General features: G+C 46.6%; 1 long non-coding RNA gene across 1 annotated transcript; it reads right to left on the bottom strand.

The window, feature by feature from the left end:
- Window positions 1-1,586: 1,586 nt before the first annotated feature.
- On the bottom strand, window positions 1,587-8,130 carry LOC132360671 (uncharacterized). Its single transcript, XR_009501156.1, has 3 exons — window positions 8,103-8,130; window positions 4,439-4,489; window positions 1,587-1,839 (listed from the first exon to the last, which is right to left on the bottom strand). It is a non-coding gene; the product is annotated as an uncharacterized LOC132360671 (long non-coding RNA).
- Window positions 8,131-9,599: the final 1,469 nt, after the last annotated feature.

Genomic DNA, 9,599 nt, shown 5'->3' with positions numbered 1-9,599 from the left:
ACATGAGGTTGAGCATATGTGTTGTGGGTAAGGCTGGTAGTCAGCTGGTAGACAAGACTTACCCCTCACTCCATTCTGACTGATCTGTACCTCGCACTGAACAATTATTAGATATTTCAAATATTACTCCTGCTTGATTTTTACAACCTACCAACCCCTTGCCATATTGTCCCTGAAAGTGAGTCTTAGAAAGACTTATTTAAAAAGACAACCACACTTGCAACTGTGAGGTTACACACTCAGCAATAATACATGGAACTTAGACTTATAAATATTAGCTCAATAATAATGGAGCTAAAATTGTGAGATTACATGCTCAGCAATTTAAAGCTTAAACGCCATTATATTTTCTGCTTCTTGTTTCTTTTTCTTAACTGATCAGAGGTGACCTCTACGATGTTAGTTGGGCAATTTCTCAGTATTTTAGTTTCAAAATAAGGTAACCGATGACTGTGTGGTCTGATGTGAAATATTGTGTAAGGGTTCCGTTACAAGGTGACTGACTCTCTTCCAAAAGGTACTTCAGAGGGAGGGGGCATCTCACTTCTTCTCCAAGCACAGACAGTTTCTATTGAACACCAAATGACAAGTCAGGCGCTGTCACTTCTATTTCTACACCCATTGGGTCCAGCAATGTCGCTCCTTGAATGGTTTCAAGTTTCTTTTCTCTCTTTCAATGTCCGTAAACTCAGGTGACAGAGGCAGGAGAGCTCTCCTCTTCCTCCCTCACACCTCCTGCTGCCGCCTCCCCACCCGGGCACCCACCTCTCTGCCAGCTCCCAGGCCTCAGCGGGACTGTGGTGCAGCCCAGCAGCATCTGGAAGGCACCTGTGTTTGAACAGGGATGAGACAGACCTCCTTAAGCTACTTATTCTAAGTTGGGGATTCTTCCTCCTAGTCAATTGATACTGAAAATAATTACTTCTTAGAATCTTTGAAAACCAAATGTGTAAAGAGAAATTAAAATCTAATTAAATGGATATAGGCAATTCTGTCTGAGCTGACAACCCTTAAGCCACCGCAGTTTGTCAAAGGTTACATTATCTCCCTGTCCCTGGGCGCTTCAGGCTCTGCTTGGCTCTGCGCCTGGCACTCCCTCTCCAATACCCTTTCGTCTGCCCTGTCTTGGGGCCCGGCATCCTCTTTGTTCTCAGGCAGAGATGCTGGCTAAAGAGTCCATCTGTCAGCGGGGTTGTTGAAGAGCCTCTTGCAGAGGACGGGGTCTCCCAGATCTTAAAGCTCCAAACCACTGTTTCTCAACAGGGGTGCTTCTGGCTTTGTGGCAGGACAGTTCCTTACTGTGCCTCTCTGGCAGCACTGGGGGTGCAATATCACCCCCAGTTGAGACCCACCACTTGAGCCAACTCTATTCAGCCACCAGCAATCAGCTGGCAGCCGAAAACCATAAGCCTTTGACCCTCCCAGCTCCTCTATGACAATCTCTTAGACCAGTGTTACCCCAATCTGTGCACACGTTACCAGTCTGCAGTGAAGTCCCTGAGTTAAGAGGCTAGAAGTTTTTATAGCAATCTGACATTACCACAACATTTTTATTGCATTTTACAGATTGGAAAATCAGTTTGCAGTGGGTTGGAGGGGAAAAAAGTGGGCCATCACCACTCATGACTTGGGAAGTTCTGTCTTCGACCCTTCTTGCCTATTCTGGACCCTGTTCCCATCAGATCCAACTTCTCCACGCTTGAGACCAGGGGCTTCGCCTTCATGCTTGAATGTAGTTTTTCTGACTTTCTTTGGAACGTGGTTCTTTCATGGAGAACATGCCACATTCTTCCATGGAGGCATTTTGGGTTGCAAGAAACAGAGGCTCATTCACATCACCTGGAGAAAATACAGGGTGGAGTGGTCACTGCAAAGCTTCTCACACACAGAGAGAGGCTGGATTGTATCTGCAAGGATTGGTAAGATCCGAGGGAGATGAGATCCAGGCTGCTCTCTCAGCCTCCCTCCGAGGTCACCTGATTCCTCCTGGTGTCTCTCCGCTCTGTCCTCTCTCTCCCACCCCCCCACCCCCCACTGCTGCTACCCCAGATGGTGCTCACGGCTTCTGCTCCTTCTCCACTCTGCCCTGCACTGGCCCATCATGGCCTTCTCCAACCTCATGACTCACTGTACCTGCCTACAGCCCGGGCTCAGTCATCCTCTAGTTTGAGGTAACATAAGAGGGAATCTGATGGGCTCTGGTCATCTTTTCCTGCCAGGCCAGTCTGAGCAGCCTCATGGAGTGGTTGTGCTTAGGTCAATGCCCTCTTTCAGGCCTGTTGATTTCCTCTTAAGAGGGAGGAGAACAGAGTCACTTGGTAAAAAGCAAACCCTCTAAGTAGCAGGGGCTGTGGAAGGAGCAGTTTCCCTAGGAGGTATCCTGGGTTCTGTCTGTCCAAAACACTCTTACTTCTTCTTCTATTACCCAAACCGGGTGATACCAGACAGTCTGGCTGACTCCTGACCAACCTCGGTCCTTGTGAGGGCACCTGCTGGTGGGTACTGGACGACTGCAAGGTTATCACCTATAAGAGTGTGTGGCCCCATGAAATGCACATTCGTGGACATTTCTCCCTTGGAATCATCCCAGCTCCAGTACTGAGCTGGTGGAAGGAGAGTGTTGGAGATCGCTGGAGGCACTTCCCACTACCCAGCTCTGTGCAGCAGAGAGCTCCGCGGGAGTTCATTGCTTTTTGGCTGTTGAAATCACAGCAGAGTCATTCATTGTCAAAGCTCTTTGACAGCATAACAGTTATTACTCCCTGGACGCCTCCCCATTCCCTTCTGAGCCATTTCATTTTCTCAGTCTTGTCGGAAATGAGTATTTGCATCAACATGTCAGTGCCCCCTTGTCATAAGGGCATAATGTTATTGTTCTCACACCACTGTGAGGAGGGCGTGCTGCAGAAGCTGCCACGCACGCACACCAGTTCGCTGGCTGAACCCCCTGGAGGGCTCAAGGGCCTCACTTAGCGGGATACCTGGGTGGAGAGGCTGTTCTGCCCCCAAGGGCCCTCTCCAGGGGTCAGGAGCAGTACCCAGTGTGGGTGCTCCTGTCCCGATGACCAGGCATGACCAGGATGAGGTTAGACCTCATCCCTTGTCCTTCTCTGAGTCAGGGACAAAACTCCAGTGGTGGGCAGGACGCTGGTTAACAAGCCCGGGGTCTCCTCCACACTGTTAAGGCTCATTCCGGCCCCCAGGCGGTGCTCAACGGCTCCCTCACTCCCTTTCCAATGGAGAGGGCAAGGCTGCTTCTAGCCCCTAGTGATAAGACTGAGGATCAAGATTGGACTTGGAGCGTAGAGGTAAAAGAAGGACCCTTGTACTGTGTTTGGTCTGGGCTCCAGGGACCTGCAGAAGCTTTGTGTACTGCACAAGTGTTCTTTGGGGTGACCTCGGTGGCCTTATCCTCCGTGCATAGACCCAGAGGTCCTCTCTTAGGGACCTCAAGGGCAGGCATGCCTCGTCCTCTCTTTCTCGGTATCTTTACACCTTAGAGACAGTGAGTAGCCACTTCTTGGCCCACTTCCCCTCTCCTGGCTTAGAACAAGTTGAAAACTAGATTACTTTTGCCATCTCTTCGACCAGTACCTTTCATTCTAGCCCTTCCCCTTCTAGAAGGAAGCTAGTCCCGGGACCATCTGTTACCATCCCCCCAAATCGTCTCCTAATGCAATTCAGTGCCTGACCTTCAAATAATGCCCTACACTTTCCCTGATTATCTTTACACAGCAGTAAAATGAGTACCAAAACATGGCTGGAGAGAATGCTTTTGCTATATATTGTCAACTTAGAATGAGGCCATCTAGGTAGATTCTCTAAAATTGCGAGGAGGAGAGAAGTAATGGGGCCCTATGACATGACATTTAGTCTTAGTGTCAAAACCATGGGGTGTACACTGGAGGCCTCACACGGCTCTCCTGAGGGCTTAGTAAAGCATCTGGGGTCAAGAGCTGGTGACTGAAAGCAGTGGCTCTGTAGTACTGTTTCCTAGCCCAAACAGCTGCTATTTAGCATCAGATTAACAGAGAGAGGAAGGTCATAGTTCTCTGCAAGGGAACTACCCCCAAGGACAGGATCTAGTCAAGGACACTAGGGCCAGGTAATCTGTTACCCCTGGGCAGCATATAGCAGTGACTAATTACCCCTATGGTTATGAATGCATTTATAAATCTGATATTAACACCCAATACATTATTTATGACCCCAAATATGAATAATTCAGTGTGTCCACATTTAGCAGGTTTCTGCTTAAAAACCAGCTTTGCCCTGGGTCTTGGCTCTTGACATTGACACAGGAAGGAGTGGGAGGGAAGCAGCTCAGCTCTTGCTCCGAGCCCAGGGGAGCTCGGCTGCTCACTGTGGGGAGTGTTTCAGCCCAGGCCGCACCCCCGACCCGGGGCACTCACTCAGCACCCTCTTTTGGTTTACTCACCCACGTAATGAAGATAGATGGGCTCAAAGATCTCTAAGGCTCATTCCAGACCTGAGATTGTGAGAAAGAGAAAAAGAACTAAAGAAAGTGGTAGGAACAGATGTAGTATTCATGATCCAGAACGGTTGCACTTGACTGCTCTAATCCTAGAGTGAGCTGTGCCAAGGTTATTGGTTCTAGCTAGGACTTGCCAGTGTCCCAGGCATAGAGCTGGGGCTGCTTGATGTCTTACTTAGTTCCCTAGGTGTGTCCATGCTTGCATGGTGCAGCTCTTTGTCCCTCCTGTCCGAAAGCTACTTAAGGTCAGAGACTTATTTATCTTTATCTATTGCAGCACTGAGCAGAGTGCCCACCATGTGGGGGGGTCCTTCTATGTGAATGTTAAATGAAAGAATTAATGAGGCAGGGATGTAGATTTGCACCAGCTCCTTTGCCAATTTAGTCCATCTCCATGGCGAGGAAGGAGAAATTTGCCTTGGGTTTTTCCAGAAGTTCAGACCTCTGTCCTTTGCTCCAATAGAGGCATTCTATCCCTTTTACTCTTTCAAGCCAGGGAGAAGTATGGAAAAAAAGAATAACCCTGCCCATCTGCAAAACTCTTTCATCTTTTGCCTGTGGTTGGAGTCAAGCTGATTTCCATTCTGCCTAAGACTTGCCTTAGCTATTGACATAGGAGGCAGGGAGTAGCTTAGGCAGCAGCAGGAAACTGCCAGCGTCTTGGCCTTGGGCAGGTCAGTTCCCCAAGCCCGTTTGTTCATCTCCACAATGAAAGGGTCAGACTCAAAGATTTGTCAGGCCATTTTCAACCCAAAATTCTTTATGAAAAATGGGAGAGGAGAGAGGCAGTGGACCTGCCTCAAGGAACCCTGGGTTTAGTGGCACTCACTGTGAAAAGTGAAGTTGTTCATGATGGATTAGATGGTGAAAGAATAATGCCACAAGCCCCGGACCCTGTGAGTCAATTCCTCTGCCCCATGGCCAGAGCTGCAGCCATAAACCTCAGGTTTGGGCTGATGTCTGCAAGCCGAGCAAGTTGCTGCTATATCACACCTGCTTGGGTACAAATAACCCAATGGGCATTTCTGTGGGGAGGGGGAGGGGGCTGAGGGTGCCCCAGTGCACGACCTGTAAGCTCTGGACAAGGGACAGCATTTAAGAGTGGTGGGAGTTAGAGCCGGAAGTCACCCATTTTAGCCCAATGTCCCTAAGCTCACCTGTTCTTAGATCACATAGGGGAGACTGGGAATCATCCTGTTTTCAAAGATATGAGCCAGTAGAGGCTCAGTGACCTCTTTTGAGAGCCTGTTCTGGCTTTTGATCATGGGCACAGTTTTCTTCTAATTGAAATCTCACTCAACGAGGCCCATTTCTTCTTCTTTAATCTTCAGAGTTGATGGCAAAGTCCTGCCCATGGTTAGAAACCAGCCTTCCTAATGGGGTCTCCTCTTTCTCCAGGAGAAAACACCCTTATAACTTTCGGGTTAGAGAAGCTGTTCTCCTATTTTTCATGTCTCTTCTGCACCATTTTCAATTGCTGCACCTTCTTTTCAAAATGCAGTGATCCAAGATTCAAGGTAGTGGCCCCTCCCATAGACATAGGTGTGTTTTCTGTTACCCTGCCCCCAAACTGCATGTTTGCTTTTAAGTAACAATTTCTAACTTAATTCAGTTGCTGCTCATTGCGATTCTCCCCAGAAATGCCTGTTTTTACTGTATGGTGCTCAGCTCATTTACATATGGGCTGAGTACCATACAATACAGCACACATCATTATATCTAATGATGCTGAGAAAGAGCAGACAACAATGATCGGGGTGATCATAATGAAAATGAAAAAGGAATGAAGATGACCTAGCGTTGGTGGCAGTGAGTGGGATTCCTGGGATGCCCGAATGCCTGCAGAGCAGCCCCTCAGCCTGAATGCTCTAGTCCCACGAAGCTTTAGATGGTTTTAGGCAATTGCCAGCACTCAGCATCGTCCTGTGACAATTTGTTTGGTCACAATTATCTCTAATCTCCTGGGGCGTTAATGCTTATTGTTAAGCCTTAACACATTCTGATCTTATTCAAACACTTAGGACTTTCTTGCTGGTCTCAGATGCAGAGAGAAAAGCCAGAGAGGATGAGAGTGGGTGGAAACCTCACTGAGGGCTCTGCTGTCCACGAGAAGGAGACCTCTGCAGCGGGAGCCGCCCCTGAAAGGGCTTCCAGGGCTCGTGGCCGGCTTTATGCAGGGTGCACCTGAGTGCGTTAACTGTGGCGGTCAAGGAAGCCCACACCCAAGACTCAGCCCGCCCGGGCCCCTCTCCAGGCCTCAGTCTCCCCACGTGTGAAAAGGAGAAGACCGTCCCTGCCCCACAAGTTTCTCCTCCGTGGGTGGTTGGGCGTGTGGGCCGCTGGTGGCTTTTGTGAAGATATTTTTGATGTCTTCTGGCGTCTCTTTCCCTTTAATTCAGTAAATGTTTACTGACCACCAGCCAGGCACTTTGCAAGGCACCAGGGGGAACCCAAAGACAAAGTTTCACCCCAAGGCACTGACAGATTGTGGGGAAGGAGGGAGTGGAAGGTAAGAGCACAGAGAAACACAAAGAAGAAGGACTCTGTTGTGAGTCCGGAACAAAGAAAGCTGCGCGGTAACAGGAGAAGGTTGGCTTTGATTCGACTTAGGTGGCATTTAAATTGCACCTTAAAGCAGAACTTCTTTTTTTATTATAGATGTTTTCAAACATACAGGAAAGCAGAGAGAAAAGTATAATGGATTCCCATGGGCACATCACCCTGCCTCAAACCGCGAACATGCTTTCACGGAAGACCCCACCCACTTCCCAGGACAACTCCCACTGGATCATTTCCATTCAGATCCCAGAAAGCGTATTATTTCATAGGAATGTACATCAATAAAGACTCTTTATTTTAACACAAGCCCAATACAGTTATTATATTCAAAACAATTTCCTTAATATCATCAAATATTCAATCAGTACCCAATTGTCTCATAAAGATTTTTACAGTTGGTTTGTTCAAATCAGAACACATGCTAGTTTGATAGGTCTCTTAAGTGTTCTCTCTTTTTTTCTTGCAATTGGGTGTTGTTGTGGAAGAAGCTAGATCATTTGTCCTACAGAATTTCCCAAAGTCTGGATTTTGCTGATTGCATTTCTAGAACATTTAATGTTCTTCTGCCCCCTGTACGTTGTATAAATTGGCAGTTCAATCTAGAGCTTCACCTGACTTGGGTTCAATGTTTTTGGCAAGACTTCTTTTTAAATGAGGTTGGGCACTTCCATCAGGAGGGTCATAAAGCCTGATGAGCTCTTTCTGTGATGTCAGCAGATGCTAACAATCGTCACCTAGACACAACGGCCCCATGTGGGTGATAGTGATGGTGATTGACACAGATGGTTGCTTTGTAATTATTTTATAACCTGAGCAAGTGTCTCATGAATTTCTAGTGTGTGTGTTCTATGGCATTAGAAAAAAAGAATATGGGCATTTTCATAGGCAGTAGGGCTTTGTGAAGGGCAAGTGACCGGTCAAATCCACGGGATAAAGCAGAGTGCCTAGCAGATTGAAGCTGGGCCTTAACAGCTAAAATCTTAGTTTCTAAGTACGTGGTGGTATAATTGAGGCCCACACCCATGAGCCTACCCTTTGGGGCACTTACTGTTGTAGAGTAGAGGCTTCAACCTCCCACCAGGGTCATTTTAGAGGATGCAAGCAGCCCTAGTCAGGAGATATGTGAGAGAGCCCTTACTGCCTATGTTTATAACACATGAGAGTTTTTCTTAGCGTGGAGGTTTCCAGCAGTTAATTAGATGGGAGTGAACCTCAGCCAGGGAAGTCTGCACATTTTGTCCAGTTAATATGTGGTCCTGGTGAGACTCCCAAATATAAGAGAGGGAGGGGTTTTGTGGCGTCATCTACCTAAATTCAAATCCTAGAGTCACCTCTTACAAGCTGCGACACTGTAGGCAAATTACTTCACCTTTTCAAGCCTCAGTTTCCTCAACTGTGAAATGGGGGTAATAATAGTACCTAACTCCTAGTGTTGTTTTGATGATGAAATGGGTTGATGTTTGCAAATCAGCAGGCACATAATAAGGAACCCGTAACTGTTGGCTGTGATTATCATGCAGTACATGATTCCTCTGACATTTGCTTCCTGAGCCTCAGAATAACAAGTCTTGTGTGGAGTCTTAATAAATATTAATTGATGAAGCTAGCATTAGAAATTGCTGGTTTCTTAGATTTCTGAAAGGACTTGGCTATGACATCAATGTGGGTCAAATGGTTTCTTTTTTTTTCTTCCCCCTTTCATTTTTTCTAGTAAGGAGACTTTGTATATTTGGGAAACTGGTGAACTTTCTGAGAGTCTGAGCAGGAAATAAATTATGGTGATCACACTGATTGCCAGCCTGCTCCTTGGACCCTTTGCCAGACCCTGCCAATGCTCCCATGGGAATTGTAAAGTCATTAGAAACAAAGATATAATTAACATCCAAAATAGGCAGGGATACAAATTATCAAACTTTGTGATCTACAAATGACCAAGAGGCTAAAATCACTGAAGAGAAAATTAAAACAGCAAAAGCCAAATTTTTCCAACTCAGCCTTTACTTTGGTTTAATGAAAGCCTGGCTTGAAGTTTGCTGATGAGGATGGGGGCATGATGGGCTTAGAGCATCTCTAAAATGAGGTCTCTCTTTCAGTTTAGATATGATTTCCAAATGAGACATTTTCCAGGAGTCTCTTAACATCGCTGTGTAGTCAGTGGTCCATCAAGAAATATGTACTGAGCACCTAGACTTACATTCTAATGGTAGAGACAAATAAATGAGCAATTGTAATAGGAGGAGAGACGATATAACTTAAAGAGAGCTCAGCCTAATTAATAATGTTCAAAAGGCAGTCCATGGGTTACTAATCAGGGATTTAATAAGGACCAAAAATGAGTACCATTTCTACCCCTGCTGCCATTGCTGTAGTCTAGTTTCTCACCACTTTGTGCCTGGACTCTTATAAGGGTCTCCCAACTCTGCACAAATAGCAGATCCCCCTTTCCAGAAAACCACTTTTATCAAGTCACATCCCTACTCAAAAACTTTCTGGAACTTTCCACACTGACAAGGTAAAGTTTGAATTCTTTAACCCTGGATCTTGA

Source organism: Balaenoptera ricei, chromosome 2 (assembly GCF_028023285.1).
Source record: "Balaenoptera ricei isolate mBalRic1 chromosome 2, mBalRic1.hap2, whole genome shotgun sequence".
NCBI lineage: Eukaryota > Metazoa > Chordata > Mammalia > Artiodactyla > Balaenopteridae > Balaenoptera > Balaenoptera ricei.
The sequence above is the reverse complement of the archived record's forward strand: the minus strand, read 5'-3'. Positions and strand labels throughout refer to the sequence as shown.